A 6,269-nucleotide genomic window follows, 5' to 3' on the forward strand; every position below is an offset into this window, starting at 1 on the left:
AGGAGACAGAATATTTTCCATATCATTGCATGGGATTTTTAGAGAACCCTCTGTGAAGCTCCTTGTCACCTGTGTCTACCAGGGCTCTTTCCTTGTTTTAATGTGTTTCCTTGTCATCCTGTGCCACCTCTTCCTCACCTCACTTGGGCCCCAGCTGGCAGCTGTTCTGTGTGACAGTTTAAAGGACAAAGAGTAGCCCTAGGATGAAGCAGGGTCTACAGTACTGTTCCGCAAAGCCCAGGCTCCCAGATAATCCAACTTCTGTGTATTCTGAAACAACAAGGGGAAAATTCTCCCTGTAATGCATTTATTTTTGTTTTTAACTTGGTGCTTGTTTTCCCCTTTTAGAAGCATAACATCCATCAGTTTCTTAATGGTTTGGTTTGCTTTTGGCCTTGCTGTTGTTTAGGAAAACTGACATTTCAGTCAAAATAATAACCCGGTGATATCATTCTAGTAAAATATCATGCAATTAAAATTGCTGCATCTTTTCATCTGTATAAAATAAGAATAGCTCTTTAGGTGAAGGGCACCAGAGAGCAACAGCAATCTAACCTAGCTATAAGCTTCATTCAGAATTTCAGATTGGGCATGGTGGAATAGACCTGAAAATCTCTATACTCCAATATAAAGAAATTCTAGCTAAAACAAAACAAAATTATCCAAAGAGCATGACTAAGTTGGCCAGACAGAAAGAAATCCAACAGGGCTGGAAACTAAACAGGACAAGATCCCAGAATGGAAATGTGTGTAAAAATACGCAGCTGGGGCTGAAGGTTCCAGCTCAGAACTCTGTCTCAGCACTTATGAGACCTAAGACATAAACGCTTGACTTCTATGGAGACAGACAGAGAGAAGTGAGACCTACCACTAAGCCACTCTATGAAACCTTACCCTTCAACACAGAAAGCTATGTTCCTCTGCAGGAGAAAAATGTCCCCGGCCACACCGCCTCAGTGATCTGACAATCTCAAGGAGTTAGAGACATGGCTCAGTGATTAAGAAGGCTTATTACTTTTGTAAAGGACCCAAGTTTACTTCCCAGGACCTGTGTAACCTATAACTCCAGCTCCAGGAGTTCTCATGCCTTCTTCTAGCCTCTGAGAATGCCTACTAATATGTGGCATAGACTCACACAGAGACGCACACATAAAGAAATATAAATTTTAGAAACCTCAAAACAGGGAAAACCAGTATGAAAAAAATGGTTCCAGACTTAAAATACTTTTTGTTTCCAGCCGCAGAACACTGAAAGGTCTCAGGGAAGAAGGAGATGTTCCCATATATCAGACAACATAGGATTACACATATTTTCTCATCTATAAAATATTTGCCAATGTCTTTTACTTATATTTTATTACATTTTCCCTTTATGTATAAGTATGCTATTAAATTCTATAAACTTATCTGTGGTGATATATTGTGTACTGCAACAAGGCTTATCTGGGGATCAGAGGATAGAGCCAAGCCACTAAATTAGACATAGAGGTCAGTTAGTGGTGGCACACACACTTAATCCTATCACTCAGGAAGCAGAGATTTGTCTGGATCTCTTTGAGTTCAAGGCCACACTGGGCTACATGAGAGAAACAGAACCAGGCAGTGGTAACACACACCTTTAATCCCAAGACACAGAAAGGTATATAAGGTGTGAGGAAACAGGAACTCGTTCTCTTGAGGCTGGGGATTTCATAGAGGTAAGCTAGTGGTTGCCTGTTCTGCTTCTCTGATCTTTCAGCTTTCACCCCAACACCTGGCTCTGGTTTTTTTTGTTATAAGACCATTTAAGATTCATGTTATACTTACCTATATGACTAAAGGACCAAATTGTTTTTAAAAAATCATTTAGCTGTAGTAGATCAATATTTTCTTTTCTTTTCTTTCTTTTTTTTTCCCCCAGAGCTGAGGACCAAACCCAGGGCCTTGCACTTGCTAGGCAAGCGCTCTACCACTGAGCTAAATCCCTAACCCCATTATTTTAATGTTTCTAATAATAATTTGATGCACATTCTTTCTGAAGTAAGGAGGACAACCCTTTGACTTACAAATATTTTCTGGTTTATTTTGCCTTGCATTTGTCTACTGAAATGTTTTGACATTAAAAGAAAACCTTGAACTTCATATAATTAAATTTTAAATATACGCTGATAAAGTCCTCTAGTGACCAAACCTTTTCCAATATTGCCCATTAGTTTCCTATTGGTTTCCTCCCTAGATTGATCCTTTAAAACCCATCTATAATAATTTGTGTGTGTGTGTGTGCGTGTGTATGTATATATATATATATATATATATATATATATATATATATATATATATATATATATATATATATATATATGTGTGTGTGCATGTATGTATGAAGTGTGTTCACATGTGTAGAGGCCAGAGGTCAATATTAAGTGTCTTCCTCAATTGCTCCCCACCTTAATTTTTTTTTTTTATATACAGGGCCTCTCACTGAATCTGGACCTCACCAATTTGGGTAGATTAGATGGCTAGCAAGTCCTAGGGTCCCTCCCATGTCCTCCTTCCCAGTGATGGTGTCACAGGCATACACCATTTTTTCACATGGGTGCTAGGATCCAAATCAGGTCCTCATGCTTGAATGACAAGCATTTTACTGACTGAGCCATCTCCACAGCCCTCTACCATTATTTTTATTTATATCAGAACATACCAAACTCTTTCTAGCCTCAAGGTCTTCACATCATAATTCCATTTAGTTAGCAACTAACTTTCATTTGCCCTTCTGTGCTCAGCTCAGCATTTTCATCCAAGAAAACTCTCTTAAGCATATGTATGATTCCTCTGGGTTGGAATATAGCTCAATGCCAAAGAAAACACAAAAGGACTCTGGAGAACAGAAATGTCCCTGCACAACAGACTAGTGCAAGACCCTTCGTTCAATCCCTAACACCATAAAAGTCGTTAAATATAAAATAAATAATAAACTTATTCCTAACTCTTTCCTAGCTTTCTCATTATAGATTGGTCTCATAGTAACCTATAATTATATATTTAATAGTTTATTTATTGTATACCTAGCATACTCTCCTTGATGGCATTTCTAATTATACAGGAGAGATAACATTGTTTTTCCTGCAAAATACCCATTTCCTCATGTACATATAATAACTACTTGATAAGGTTGAATGAGTGAATGAATCTGGAGCACCCTTAATGTCCTCCCCTGGTGCCACATACAAAGACCATGCATATCTACTCAAATTTAATGGCTGACACCACTCTTCTCCACTGCAAGCTCAGAAGAGAAGTCAGCCTCCTCCCTTTTATGACTCTTCCACCCACCCACACTCTGGAGGGCACCTACTTCTCCCACTCTACAAGAAATCTGCTCATGGATCGTCTCCTTTGCCCACTGTCTTTCCTTTTTAACAGAGAACCCACTTAAGACATCAAACAGAAATACACCAGAACCTACCCTTTATAATCCTTGTTTTCCTCATTTCAATTTTGATTTTACATATAATTTACATGCAGTCAAACTCCCAGTGAAGTTACAGAATATTTCTATCACCACCAGGTGCTAATGCTTCCCAGTTAACCTTCACATACCCCTCAGTCCATCCCCTACACCATACACCCTCTACTCTATTTCCTGTCACCACCCATTCCATTTGTCTCTTTCTGAGTTGCCTAGACCCACAGCCCCATGGCACCTAATGTTTTGCTTCTGGCTTCTTCCTCTCAGCACAGTGCCATGTCAATGCCGTGTTCCTTTTATGGATGAGTTGTCACCTGTCCTGTGGACTTGTTACAATTTGTTCATTGTTTCACTGGTTGATGGATAGTTATATTTAATTTTTTTCCTACCATGAATAAAAGTGGATTCAACTTTTGCATACACATCTGTGTGGGCATGTGTTTGTGTTTTCATTCTGGGTAAATAAAGTTGTAGCCAGATTGTACAGTTAAGTGCATACTTAACTTTTTAAGACATGGCTAAACTATTTTCCAACCTGCCTGAGATTTGATATTCCTAGAAACTGTGACACACATTACTACATTTATGTCAGTTTTTTTTTTTAATCTGAAGACATCCTGACTTGTGTAATTACCTGCAGTAGATCTTCCTTGATGAAGCAGCTGTTTAAATGTTTTTCACATTTGAGAAAGGTAATCTTTTTCTTGTTGAATTGTAAGAATTCTTTATACATCTTGATTTTAAGTTCTCCTTCATATGTTTTGCAAATATTTTTACCAGTCTATACTTTGCCTTTTCATTTTGATAATAGCACCTTTAGAAGAATAAGATCTTTAAAGTTTAGTGAAGATAACTTAGTGACTTTTTTCATTCATAGTGTGCATGTATATATGGCCTATTTAAGAATCTTCTGCTTAACTTAAGATATTAAGATTTTCCTTTTAAAAGTTTTATGATTTTTCACTTTTATGTTTAGGTCTCACATCTGTGTTAAGCTAGGTGTCTTAGTTAGGGTTTCTATTGCTGTGAAGAGACACTATGACTACAGCAACTCTTATTTTAAAAAAAAAACATTTAATTGGGATGGCTTGCTTATAATTCCAAAGGTCCAGTCCATTATCATCATTACAGGGAGTATGGCAGTAGGCAGGCTGTCGTGGTGTTAGAGTAGTATCTGAGAGTCCCACATCTTGCAGGCAACAGGAAGGAGACTGAGACACTGGGCAGTATCCTGAGCATAGGAAACCTCAAAGCCCACCCCACAGTGACACACTTCCTACAACAAGGCCATACCCACTCCAACACAGCCACACCTCCTAATGGTGCCACTTCCTTGAGATTTTGGGGGCTAGTTTTTGTTAGTTTTGTTTTCTCATATGGCCATCCAGTTTCTATGCTGTTTGACAAAATACCATCCCTTCTACCTCTGACTTACCTGGAGAAGTTGTCAGATAGTGTATACACTGATTTACTTCCAGGTCATTCTTTTGTCTCTGTGTCTATCCTGACCCGATACCATACTTGTCATGGTCGGTCTTGTTTGTCAGATGGACAGGATTTTGAGTTACCAGGGAGATACACATATGGGTATGGCTATGTGGGTGTCTCCTCAGACTGAGGAGGGAAGACCCTTCCTAAATGTGAGCAGCACTGTCTCCTGGGCTAGAGTGACAGACTCCATGAAAAAGGAGAAGACTAGCTCCACTCATCTCCCTGCTTCCTGCCTGTTCACAGAGTGCACTATTCTTTTGCCGTTCACTGCCATGCCTTTCCCACCATGATGAAGGACCCTCAAATTTTGAAATAAACCTTTCTTATGTTGCTTCAGCATTTCATCATAGCAATGAGAAAAGTGACTAATATAACCCTACTTTGATTAATAAGGTTTTTTTTTTTTTCTTGGAGAGTCTTAAAACTGGTAGTATAAGTAGTCAAATTTTATTACTTTTCAAAATGTTACCGTCTATTCTATGTTCTTCAAATGTCTATGTGAAGTTTAGAATCAGCGTTTATATTTCTACCCCCAAACCCTTGATTTGGGTTCAAATCATGTTGGATCTATTTTAAACATACTTTAAACCCTCAATCCCAGCATTCAGGAGGCAGAGGCAGGAGGATCTTTGTGAGTTCAAGGCCAGCCTGGTCTACATAGAGAGTCCTGGAACTTCCAGGGATACAAAAAGAAGCAGAGGGGTTAGGGACTTAGCTCAGTGGTAGAGCGCTTGCAAGCACAAGGCCCTGGGTTCGATCCTCAGCTGAAAAAAAAAAAAAAAAGCAGAGACAGCTTGGGGGGAAAAAGATACTTAACCCTTTAACAATATTGAATTTAAATTCCCAAATATCATATTAATCTCCATTTATTTATAAGTCATTTAATTAATTTCAGCAATGTCTAAGGTTATAAGTCTCATCTCGTTAAGTATACCTGTTTTTTATTTTTAGAAATATTATAAATGGTGTTGTTTTATTGTTTGCAATTTAAATTTCTAGTTGCTAGAATATGGAAATACATTTTTTATGTTTACTTTGGACCCTACAACGTTACTAAGTTGATCTAGAATTTATAGTAATTTTGTATATACAATCAAAGTCATCCGCATGAAAATGTTACTGCTGACAGAACAGAAGCCTGGCTTTAGGGGTCCAGAAAAACCAGATTAACCACATGTAGGCTTAGGGCCAAATGGTACTGCAGTGTGAAATAAACTTATTCTGTGTGTCCATAGTGTAAAGAAAAGGAAGGACGAGGTTATTAAGCCCTGCCCTGGAACCAGCATCCCAAGCCCTGCCCTGGAGGACCAGCACCCCAAGCCCTGCCCTG

Source organism: Onychomys torridus, chromosome 3, assembly GCF_903995425.1.
Source record: "Onychomys torridus chromosome 3, mOncTor1.1, whole genome shotgun sequence".
In the NCBI taxonomy this organism is placed as follows: Eukaryota; Metazoa; Chordata; class Mammalia; order Rodentia; family Cricetidae; genus Onychomys; species Onychomys torridus.